The sequence below is a fragment of the Petaurus breviceps genome, unplaced genomic scaffold, assembly GCF_028583685.1.
Source record: "Petaurus breviceps papuanus isolate PSGF00001 unplaced genomic scaffold, PetGlider_PUasm1.0 90977, whole genome shotgun sequence".
NCBI classification, from domain to species: domain Eukaryota; kingdom Metazoa; phylum Chordata; class Mammalia; order Diprotodontia; family Petauridae; genus Petaurus; species Petaurus breviceps.
In genome coordinates this window covers 4,859,182-4,872,230 of record NW_027187391.1, presented here as the reverse complement: position 1 = coordinate 4,872,230, position 13,049 = coordinate 4,859,182, and the positions used below count along the sequence as shown (strand labels likewise).

General features: G+C 35.3%; 1 long non-coding RNA gene across 2 annotated transcripts in view; it reads left to right on the top strand.

Annotated features, from left to right (window-relative positions):
• Positions 1-13,049, top strand: part of LOC138153013 (uncharacterized) — a 665,929-nt gene that overhangs the window by 443,660 nt on the left and 209,220 nt on the right. The gene's annotated exons all lie outside the window — the stretch shown is intronic.

Here is a 13,049-nt window from a genome sequence, read left to right as displayed (position 1 = left end):
TTCTCAGAAGCTTTAGGTACTGGAGTTCTTACTTCATTGTCTTCCTCCTATTCCATGCTTTGATCCTTTTTGTCCCCAAAAAAGGAATCTAAAGTTGGATTGCTGTGCTTGCTTTGCTTGCTCATGTTGCCTTTCAGTTACTTGACTTTTGAGCTCTTTGCCACAGTAGAACTCTGCTTCCAGAGGGGAGAGCTTTGTCCCAAATTTCTGGGGTTTTCACAGCTGCCAGAGCTATTAGGAGGGTGCTGTCTCTACAACCTCCACAAACTCTGGCTCACTGGTCACACACCTCCAGAACACCATCCAAGACTGTGGTCCAGATCTAGGCAGGTTAAAGCAAGAGTGATTACCTTCTGAATGGTCCCTTGGCCCCTCTATGATCTGCAGGCTGGGACCTCTGAAGAAGCCACATGGAGGTGGCTGCAGGGCTGCTTTCCCTCCACAGCTCTTACCTCTGGTGGCAGAGGCTGGAGTGTGCCTCTGTTACCCCCCTCCCCCGCCTGCATTTCCAACAGCGTTCTACACTTAACTTTTACTTTTTTTTTTGGCATTTATAGGTTGATATTTCTAGAAACCCCCACAGCTGCCAGTGATCCATTCTCCTGAGGTCTACTCCAGCCACTGCTGGTCACGGCCAACCTGGGGCTAAAACTGTGGGCTTATTCAGGGCTGGGCTTGGCTCCTAGCACTGTGATGGACCTATTCTGTAGGTCTGCTGGGCTGCCTTCAGAAGGATATTTATTTCTCTCTGTCACTTTGTGGGTTCTATAGCTCTAAAATTTGTTTAGAGTCATATTTTATAGGCATTTGAGGTGGTTATGGGGGGAGCTCATGGAGTTTTCCTGCTTCTACACTGCTATCTTGGCTCTGCACCCAATAATATTATTTTATGGTGGATCCATTTGGCATGGTAATATGACATTCTTAGGAGCATTCATCAGTTCTGAGTATTAGAACAGCCAAATTTGGGGCATAATTCAAGACCAAACCTCTTAAGGGAATGAATGGTAATATGACAAGGGTGAAACAGAATAAAGGGTAGAATCTGATGTCTAGTTGAACAGTAGTTAAGAGTAAAGAAAAGGTGAAAAAGACTAAAGAAAAGAAATAAAGAGTAAAGAAAAGAACGTGAGGACAGAACAAGAGAGAAAAGGGAATAACGTAGAGACTAGAGGTTGTAGGAGGGACAAAGGAAGGACTAATGAGGAATGAGAAAGAGGTAGATATAGAAATATAGGACATTATGATTTGAGGGAGGATCAAGGATAGAGCACAGTTATGAACTATGTTGAGATTTAGGGCACGATTATAATTGTTGGTATGGTAAGGTAGAGAAAACCTATGTATTTTAGAAGTTAAAGATAATTCATAAACTGGGAGGCCAGAGTGTTAGTAACAATAGTATAAATACTACCTACTCACCAACTGAGGCCAAGATATACCATGTGCACTCAGGGTGCTTAACAGATTCTTTTTCAAAAATTTTTGTAGATGCTATTTCTTCCCAAATATTTTCTCTGTCTATACCATTGCTTCTTGGTTTCTATCAATGATCACCTTATTGTTAATAACTCCTAACTTGATGATAATTGTTGTAGTTTGTCCTTGGAGTCTAGTGGCAAGAGAAAAGTTAAGACAACTGACTTTATGATGGTAGATGGATAGTGGCAGCTCTTCTTTCCTTCCTTCCTTGTTATTTGAATGGGCATTTGTCAGATAGTATTGCTGAATTATATGTGTTGTACAGTTTTACAGTTGTCCTTTTCCTCAGTACACATCTGATAATTTTGGCTCATTCTATCTTCAATGCCTTCTTCAGTTGACTCCACCAATTTCTAGTGCCTTGCTCTCTGCAATGTGTTTTATAGGTGCTGACAATAAGGGTATGATAATTGTTTGCTCTAGGGTATAAATTTTGAGGAATGTAGAAAAGTATAATGTTTCCTTCCATTAGATTTCCATGCTGATAAAGATGTCCTTTTTATATAGGTATGATTGGGGTTCAAGGATTGCTGCCTTAAGCAAAGTATGATTATCATGGACTTCCCCTCACAGTATGGAGGCTCTATTCTTCTTGCTTATAATAGTCTACTTAAGGGGAGAGTCCCACCAGATATAGTGAATTCCACTGCCCTCTTGACTATTTTCTCCAGGAGATAAGAATTCTTAGGAAGGAAATATAGGCAGTGCTCTTCATGTATCTTATGTTCTTTAACCACTTATTATGAGAAAGTAGAACAGGACACAATGCTTTGCTTACCTTCAAAGGATAAAACTTGGATCAATGGATGGAATTTTCAGAGGCTAGATAACCACTTCTGGGAACTGAAGGACATGTTTAGAATTGAAAACTACCATCTTAATTTGTTCTAGATAGGCATAGGAAACCTGGGAGTGGCAGCATCTCTGAGCCCCTTTTTGCCACTTCCAGTCCAGTTTTCATGGTCATCACCTGGGGAAGCAACTCTTGTGGAGGAGGAGCCAGTCATCTCTACAAACTGCCTCATGGGACAGGCAAGCCAGTTGAGCTGAAATAGTGAGGCATGTTGAGGAAGAGATGAGAGGCATTATGTGTCGGGCCAGTCAGACCAACACCATATTGATCACTATCTCCCCTCAGATGCTGATGGAGACAGCCCAGGCACCTGAATCTAGGAACCTTGAAAATAGCAATGCTTCTAGTCTAATGCCTCAGCTATCATCTGGGGAAGCAAATGCTATGGAGGTGCAGCCTGGAAATTGCTCCTGCAGATGCTATAGTCACATCTACTAAAGACCCAGAAAAGAATGTTCTTGCCTCTTAAGTCTTGATGTCATTAAATAGTTCAAAATCAGAAACTGATAGGGCTTTTTAAGTGGAAATAATGTGAAGGAAGAGGCATTACCTTCTCCTCTGCTGTTTTATCCTACAGCCCATAGCATGTATTCATCTGATTTTCAGCTGAAACCTTCCAGATGTGTCTCTCCCATTAGAATGTGAACTCCTTTGAGTGCCAGGTTAGTCTTAATTTTCTATTTCTATCCCCAGTTCTTAGCAGAGTTCTTTGCATATAGTAAGTGCTTAATAAATGCTTCTCACATCCCTTCCCATGCTCTCTTCAGCATCTATCAATAAACTATTCAAGACTATGACAATTTTACTCTTCTATGCTAAGGTGCATTGTTTGTCTTTGTTAGGTTTACACCTGAAAAAGGGAAATTTGAAATATTTTGAAATTTATACATGATCTCCTAACTTCCCAAAACTATTTTTTAAATCCTAAGTCTATGTGTCTATTTTTTAGGATTCTCCCATTATGAGAAACTTGTCTTGGAAATATTACCCTGAAAGACAGTCATCTGTCTGGGATGACTTGAATATACTCTTGGCTTGGAGGTTGAAGGCTGCAAGAGCTGGCCTCCAGAGTACTATTGTTCTGTGAATATATGGTACATCCCTCTCTCTTGAGTTTATTCTCAGCAACTCAGTATTTCAGAGAATGGAATACAGACCCATTGTAAGACTCTAGGGTTGTCAAATGATAACAAAGGGCAAAAGTTTTTGGTAAATAGCTCCTGTTATCCTCAGCTCTCTAAAATGCTTTGCTAATATTGACTTCAGATCTCCAGTGGGAATCTCCTTTTGCAAAAACCATCCTTCATTTGAAGACAGAAGTAGATTAGGAGCATTGGGCATCATAAATAGGTTCTCACAACAGCCACAAGGAATCTCATCCCTACTTTTTACTGACAAAAATAATAAGGCAAAAAGAGTATACTCTATTTTCTCAGGATCCTGATATTTACAGCTAACTAATCTTGTTTGAATATTAAAGAAAACATTATTAATGAATTTTTGTGGGTCTTTGGGCTATATCAGATGACTGAACAATGAAGTTTAAAATCTCAGAAGAAGAATTTGATTCAAATAATTGAGCTACAAAAATTCACATGTCAGCATACAAAACTTATTTTCATTAGAAAAACAAACCAGAATCTTAACTTCTAAGTCACCAAATTATAGTGACAATTAACTTATTTCCAGATTCTTCATAAAAGTATTCCTGCAAAACTAGGCATAGACCAACATGTTACATGGAATGCCAAGATAATGTAAAAATAAAAAAATAAGCACATGATTTAGATTTAAGGCTGATGCTATAAGCAAACTAGGAGAACAAGGAATACTTTACCTGTCAGTTTTATGGAGAATGGAAGAATTTATAACCAAACAAGTGATAGGGAACATTATGAAGTGCAAAATAGATAATTTTGATTACATTAAATTAAAAAGTTTTTGCACAAAGAAAGTCACTGCAACCAAGATTAGAAGGGAAACAGAGCTAGGAAAGGGTTTTTTTTTTCCCAACCATGTCTCTGATAAAGGCCTGATTTCCAAAATACATAGAGACCTCAGTCAAATGATAAGAATACAGTTTATTCCCCAATTGATAAATGATCAAAGGATATGAACAGGAAGTTTTCAGATGAATAGCTTAAAGCTACCTATAGTCCTGTGAAAAAATGCTTTAAATTACTATTGATTAGAGAAATACAAGTCAAAACAACTCTATCATCACACCTATCAGATTGGTTAACATGACAAAATAGGAAAATGATAAATGTTGGAGAAGATGTGGAAAAATTGGAACACTTGTTGGTGGAGTTGTGAACTGATCTGACCATTCTGGAGAACAATTTGGAACTATGCCTAAAGGGCTACAAAATTGAGCATACCCTTGGACCCAGCAATACCACTTCTAAGTCTGTATCTCCAAGAACTCATAAAAACAGGATAATGACCCATGTGTACAAAAATATTTATAGCCACTCTTTTTGTGGTGGCCAAGAATTGGAAATTGAGAGAAAGCTCATCAATTGGGGAATGCCTGAGCAAGTTGTGATATATGAATGTAATGGAGTACTATTTTTCCATAAGAAATGATGAGCAAGGCGCGGCCAGGTGGCTCAGTGAGTAAGAGCACCGACTCCAGTGTCAGGATGACCTGGGGATCAAATCTGGGCTCAGATATTTAGCACCACACCCAGAAATAACTGGCCATGTAACCTTGAGCAAGTTACTTAATCCTGATTGCTTAAAAAAAAAATGATGAGCAATTGGACTTCAGAAAAACCTGGAAAGGCTTACATGAACTGACACTGAGTGAAATGAGCAGAACTGGGATAACATTGTACACAGCAACTGCAACATTGTGTGATGACTGATTTTGATAAATTTAGCTCTTCCCAGCAATCCAAGGATCTAAGACAATTCTAAGACTCATAATGGAAAATGCTGTCCACATCCAGAAAAAGAACTGTGGAGTCTGAATGCAGATTGAAGCATAAAATTTTCTCTCTCTTTTTTGTTTGTTTTTTCTTTCTTGCAGTTCCTCCCTTTGATTCAAATTCTTCTTTACAGCATGACTAATGTGAAAATGTTTAATATGAATGTATATGAATGCATAGCTTATATAAGATTGCATGCCATCTTGGGGAGGGGAGGAAAGGAAGGGAGAGAACCTTTAGAAATAAAAATCTTAGAGAAATGAATGTTGAAAAGTAAAAATTAAGGAATTAATTTTAAAAAATTGTCTGAGTGAAGTGTTTCTTCATAGTGTGCAGGTCAAGAACCTTGAATCCTTTATGCTGTTTCACTGCAACACAAACCCTCCTAAGTACAAATAGGCTTCAATGACCAAAGAATTTGAACTCTGTGATATCTGAATATTCAATTATAGATCTAGTTTTATTCACATTTTCTTAACTATTATTTGTTCTAATCCAATACAAACATTTTTACTTAAACATTTTTTGACATTTCCATCCATGCTACTGAGTAAGGATATACTATACAACCCAGTATTAGTCATTTAATATCAGAACCACTATTAATCATTGCATTTGTTTGGTGTGCTTTTGTTTTCATTTATATTTTGGTAGTTATTATGTGTATCATTGTCCTCTTCCTGCTCTCATTATCCTATATTCGTACATGTTTTTTAATGTTACCCCCAATTCCTTATGCCTGACATTCCTTAAATTATAATGGTATTCACATTACTATATCACAATTTTAGTATATTACACATTCAGCCATGCCCTAATTGGTTGATACTTTGCTTCCAATTTATGACTACTACAAAAAGTGCTGCTAAGAATATTTAGTTATATGTGGGACTTTGCTTTTTGTCATTGACGACCTTGGTGGCATATGCCCAGGACTGGAATTGCTGAGTCAAAAGATCTACACAGTTTAGTAACTTTTCTCTCATAAATCCAAGTTGATTTTTAGAACAATTGGACCAATTTACAGTTCTAACTACAGTGTATTAATGTGACTGTCTTTCTCCAGACCATCCAACACTGAATCTTCATATTTAATCACCTTTGCCAACCTGAAAGTTATAAGGTAATGTTTCAGAATTGTTCTAATTTACAGTGCTTAGTATTCTGAACATTTTTCATGCTTGCAGATATACTGAGATTCTTTTGAAAAGAGTTTGTTCATATCTTCTCAGCAATAATTATTTACTTGTTCTTAGTCTTGTAAATTTGTGTTAATTCCCTAGCATGTCATACATTTATCAGAGGTGCTTGATATGAAGCCCTTCACCCACCATTTTTTTCTACAACTGCGAATGTATAGAGGTGGGTTGGTGATATTGAATATCAACCTGGACTTGGAATTAGGAAGACTGAAGTGTGAATCTGACTTCAGATATTTACTGGCTCTGTGACCCTGAGAAAGTAATTTCATCTCTCTGTGCTTTAATTTCCTCTTCTGTAAAATGTGGGGGTCAGACTTAATAGCCTCTAAGGTCCCTTTTAAATCTATGATCCTGTGATCTTACATATTTCTTATTGACTTTGTACAAAAGCTTACTTTTTAAAAAAATTATTGGAATGGTCTATTTTAAATTGTTATAGTTAAGTCTCACCCTAGCTGTATAAAAGGCACTTCTTTCCATTCTACATTTCTTTAATGCTGTGCCTTTTAACATTTAGACCACATATATTTGGAGCTCAGTGTGGGACATATGGAGATGTGCTGGATATTGGCTTCAGAGAGTGGATTGTTAAATATATAGAGTGAGCAATTATACCTTGGAAATTGGCAATTACTACAAATTACAGGCTAATATAATCGTTTATTGAATGCCCTGACTTAAAATGATGGAAGAAATATTAATAATGGAGATTAAAGTTAAAGTACACAATGAATACATTTTTTTTTCCCTCAGAGAGCTTGTTTACCAAGTTATTTACCAGTATATCACTGGGTACTTAATATAAAGTAATCTATACCAGACCTGTATGACTCGACAGCCAAAATTAAAATAGACTGAACTTCTTCAAGCCACAGATAGTTTTTTAGCAGTTCACTTTCCAAGTAAAGGTATAACTAATGATCAAACTACTTTGCAAATAAATAGTATTAAAAAGGGACATTCAATTAATATCAATTGATTATACTTATTACTTATGATTTTTATTTATCATGAAATCACATTAATGTTAAAAATTACTTTGTGAAGCAGTACAAGTTTTCTAAAAATTTTTTTTTAGGTTTTCTTACCGTTTACATTTAGTTAATGGAATGTATTATGCTTCTTGTCAGTAATAAATTTATTGTGCTCTGGAATCATGTTTGAAATAGATTTATTGAAAAATCTGAAAAATAACCTTAGTATCTGCCTAATTTTCTGAGTTTACTTTCCTGAAAAACTATTGTTCACACTGAGATTTTTCAATAATTTGGATGCTTTAATTTGTTGTTGTTGTTGTTCGGTTTTGTTTTGTTTTTTTGGTGTCCAATTTGCTTAAACTAGGATGTTTTGATTGTATGCATTCCTTTGAAATGGCTATTACTTCTTGGCAAACAAGGCACAATATTTTGTCTCCCCTATAAGTAAACAAGTATATGTCCACTTCAGATTAAATTTTCTATGTTCTGATTCAGTCTTCCATATTTTTTCATCACCCATTTCACAAAGTCACCCCCAAAACTTTAATGTTAGAATAAAAAAAATCTCCATAGCAATTGTTCACATACAAAGAAATACTGAACTGAGTATCTGACCTTGGAGAGAGCACAAGACAGTCATGCAACTTGGAGGGCAGCCACTCAGTAAGGGAGGGGAAGAAGCCCTCATGTTGTTGCCACTCATTGCATAGTGGGCATCAGCTGCATTGGCGTGTGGCTGCACTCACTTTGTTCTGTTCAATGCCAGAAACTACTGAAAACACAGAGAAAAGATATAACTCCTACTCCTCTCAGACTAGAGATAGATTGACAATGCTGGTTGTTGTGGGTCATGTGACAAACAGGAGAGAGTGTACAGTGGTAACTCACCCACCAAATTACATAATGGGCACAATGGTGACTCATGAAAGGTTAGTTACTCGGGGCATGGACAAAGTACTGCTTCTATTTTTACTTTCTTTTACATACTCTACATTTTTTCTGGGCTGACTGAAATCCTTTGTTGGGCCACAAGTAGCCTTCTGGTCATATATTGTGCAGGCCTGGTGTACGCTTATCTTCTGGCACCAAATTTCCTCGGAAAATCTTGGTCAATAAAGATTCCTTACCCATTTTTTGCCTGTTTTTTGTTTTATTGAACATTTGGTTCATGTGTTTACTTCTATATAAAACCAAGTAAATTTTATATCTACTATTTTATAATATGATTTGAGATATAATTATTGAGATAATATTCCTTTATTTCTTTTAAAAATGTATATTTTATTTGTTTTCGAATTACACATAATAAAATTTTTAACTTTAAAATTTTGACTTCCAAATTCTTTTTCTTTCTCCTTTATCTTCCTCCAATGAAAGCAAACACATTGATATAGATTATACATATGCATTCATGCAAAACATATTTCCATAACAGCTGCGTCGCAAAAGAAAACACAGACCAAGAAAATTTTTTTTTAAGTTTTTTTTTTTTTATTACGCTTTGATGTGCATTCAGGCTCCATCAGTTCTCTCTCTGGAGATGGACTAATATTTTTCATCATTTATCTTAGAATTATCTTGGATCATTGTATTTCTGAGAATAGCTAAGTCATTAACAATTGATCATCATAATATTGCTGGTATTATATACAATGTTCTTCTGGTTCTGTTTCCTTTACCTTTCATCAGTTCATGTGACTCTTTCCAGGTTTTTCTAAATCTTCCTGCTCATCATTTCTTAATAGCACAATTTTATTCTATCATGATCATATACGACAACTTGTTAAGCCATTCCCCAAATGTTGGGCATCTCCTCAATTTTCGATTCTTTGCCACTACAAAAAGAACTGCTAAAAAATTTTATACAAATTGGTCCTTTCTTATTTTCTTTAATCTCTTTGGGATACAGACACACCAATGATATTGCTGGGTCAATAAATACAGCCTTGTTGTATTTGTTTTCCAATCTTAAACCAATCAGTTTTCCCATGTTTTGATTTAACTGTTGCTTCTTGGTCTGAATATAGGTTCCTCAGGAGACATGTAAGATGATCTGGTACACCAATATCTTTGATGATTTGCCACATTTTGTTGTGATCCACAGTCAATGGCTTTAGTGTAGTCAGTGAAGCAGAAATAGATTTTTTTCCCCTCAAACTCCCTTGCTTTCTCCATAATCCAGTGTATGTTAGTAGTTTGGTCTCTCATTCCTCTGCCTCTTTGAAAATCATACTGGTCTTCTGGTAGTTCTCAGTTCACGTACTGCCAAAGGCCATTTTGCAGAATCCTAAGCATAACCTTGCTGGCATGTGAAATGGGCACAATTGTATGGTAATTTGAAAATTCCTTGGCCTTACCTTTCTTTAGAATTGGAACATAAACTGGTCTTTTCCTATCCAGTGGCCACTGCTGATGTTTCCAAATTTGCTGGTATATTGAGTGCAGCACTTTCATAATATCAACTTTTAGAGTTTTAAGTAGCTCAACTGGAATTTTAATCACCTTGACTATCCTTATGTTTAGTAGTGTTTCCTAAGTCCCACTTGACTTTATTATCTAGGATGTCTGGCTCTAGATCAGTAAAGCACCCAACATGGTTATTGATGTCAAGATCTTTCTTATATAGTTCTTTTATGTCTTCTTACCACCTCTTCTTAAGCACTTCTGCTTCTGTTCAATCCCTACTATTTTTGTCTTTTGTAATGCCCATTTTTTGCATGAAATATTGCCTTGAATGTTTTTAGCTGCTTGCAGTATTTTTCCCTTGACCTGGGAGCTTTGGAATTTGACTATAATATTCCTGGGAATTTTCATTTTGGGATTTCTTTCAGAAGATGATTGCTGGTGGTAGCATATCAGGGCATTTTTCTTGATAATTTATTGAAAGATGATGTCTAGGCTCTTTTTTTAGTCATGACTTTTAGATTGTCTAATAATTCTTAAATTATCTCTCCTTGATCCATTTTCCATGTCAGTTGGTTTTCCCAATGAGATATTTTACATCTTCTTTCCTTTTTTTGTAATCTTTTGTCTTAAAAAATTATTTCTTTATATCTCATGGAGTCATTAACTTCTACTTGGCAATCTCTAATTTTTAAGGAATTATTTTCTTCAGTGAGTTTTTGTATCTCCATTTCCATTAGGCTAATGTTGCTTTTAAAGTGATTCCTCGCCTCATTGAGTTTTTGTATATCTTTTTCAATTTAAACAAATCTTCTTTTTAGGACTTCTCTTTGGTGGATTTTTGTGCCTATTTTACCATTTAACCTATTCCATTTTTTCAAGGTGTTGTTTTCTTCAGTATTTTTGCTTATGTTGCCAAGCTTTTAACTTTTCTTCAGTGAGTTTTTCCTATGTCTTTTTTCCATTTGACCAATTGTAATTTTTCAGGAGCTATCTTCAGCAGACTTTTATGCCTCTTTTGCCAAGTTTTTGAGTTTCTTTCTATAATTTTCTTTTATTGCTCTCATTTCTTTCCCCAATTTTTCCTATACCTCTCTTATTGATTTTTAAAATACTTTTTGAGTTCTTCTAGAAATCCTTTTTGAACCTCTAACCAATTCACATTTTTCTTTGAGGTTTGCATGTAGGTGCTTTGATTTTGTTGTCTTCTTCTGGTTTTTGTCTTGATCTTCCCTGTCACCATAGTATCTTTTCTATAATCAGGTCATTTTTTGACTGTTTGATCATTTCCCTAGCCCATTTCTTGAATTTTAAATTTATATTAAAGTTGGGATATGCTCCTGGGATGGAGAAGGCACTGTTCCAAATTTCAGGTTTCTCATGCTGCTATTTTCAAAGCTTTTTTGGGTGTCTGTAAGTTTTCAGTTCTTCCAAGGTGGCTTGATCTAAGGAGAAGTGTGGTCACTGCTTTCCTGGTCTGTGTTGGAAATATGTGCAAATACAATTACTATTTCCCACCCTGGAACTGTGACTGGTATCCTTTTCTTTTTGGAGCCACAAGCACTAGTATGCTGGTATTCCTCCTAGCCCTGGGATTGAAATCTGTAACAGCATATGGACAATGCAACATAGTCCTGCATGTAAAGTGAGCAAAGAGTCACTGGTAATATCTTTTTAACTAGTTGTCTGACCCTCTTATGGTTTGTGGACTGAGAGCTCCAGCCCCCATTCATATAGCTTTAAGTTGTGTCTTCTGGCTTCCCAGAGTGGTCCCTGTGTTGTACTGTATTGCACTCACCAGACAGCCTTTCCTGCCAACCTTCCAACTTGTCTTGGGCTGAAAAATTGTTCCCCTGACATTTTCTTGGTCCTGTCATTGCAGAAGCCATTTCGAGGCATTTAAAAAAATCTTTTTTGGAGGGGAATTTAGGAGAGCTCAGGCAAGTCCTTGCCTTTATTCTGCCATGTTGGCTTTGCTTTCTTTATTTTTAATTTCTTTGTGGTTTTTTTGCCTTTTGTTCCTCGAAATAAATATTACTTTATCTTTTTTTAATGAAGTAACCATTTAATAATTTGTTTAGTTTAGCACTAAGGTTTTAGTTTAAATAATATGGTATTTCCTATTGTATTGATACAATGCAACTATGAATATGAGAAATCTTCACTTTTAAAGGCATATTCTAACTTCTGTTCAAAATATTTTGGTTACCTTTGATTAAATCACACACATATTACACATAGACACAGACAGACACACATACACACAATGTTGTTTGATCAGATCCTGCTATTTAACTGAAGCTATTAATCACCTTAATTAGTTTCTTTGCTGATAAACTAAGATTTTCCAAGCAAATCATACAGTAGGGATAATTTTGCCTCCCTTTGTTCAAGACAATTTACCTTTGCTTTCTTCCTCTTATCCCACTTCCATAGATATGTTTTACATTATTACATTAAATAATACTGGAGGGAGATATCATCCAAATTTGCCTCTGAATGCTTTAACTGTATCTTCATGGCAAATGAATCTAGTTCTTGTTTATACAAAGTTATATACATAAATATCCATATGTTTATATGGATATATATGTATATTAACATATACACTTTGAATTATATTAATAAAGGATGCTTCCATCACTATATTTTTAAAGATATTGTACATAAATTAGTGATATTCATGTGGAAGACTTTTCTTATATCTATTTGCATAATTATTTGGTTTTCATTTTTATACTATTAATTAAATTGATTTTTTTTACTGTTTTACATGTGCACAAATTTAACTTCATCATGCTGAATAATTTTGGACACATATTATTATGGTATCTCTACAATATTATTTTAAATGTATCAATATTATGAATAATCTTACCCTTTTCTTTATCACTGTGTCTTTTGAGTATAAACATGATACATGTTTCATAAAAGGAGTTAAATATAGTGTTTCACTTCCTTTTCTCTTATTTAAGATGATTTTGTAATATTGTCATTAATGTCCCTTTAATCATTTGATAACATTCATCTATAAGCCCTTCTGAACCACCTTGCCCCCTTCCTGTGGCTTATTTCTTTATATGATAGGAATACAGTTTGGATCTGTGATTCCATTAATATAAGGAATTTCCAGGCAAACAAAACTTCTCTTCCAAAGGTAATTTTCTTCTCCGCAACTCTAAGAGAGATACCAAAAATA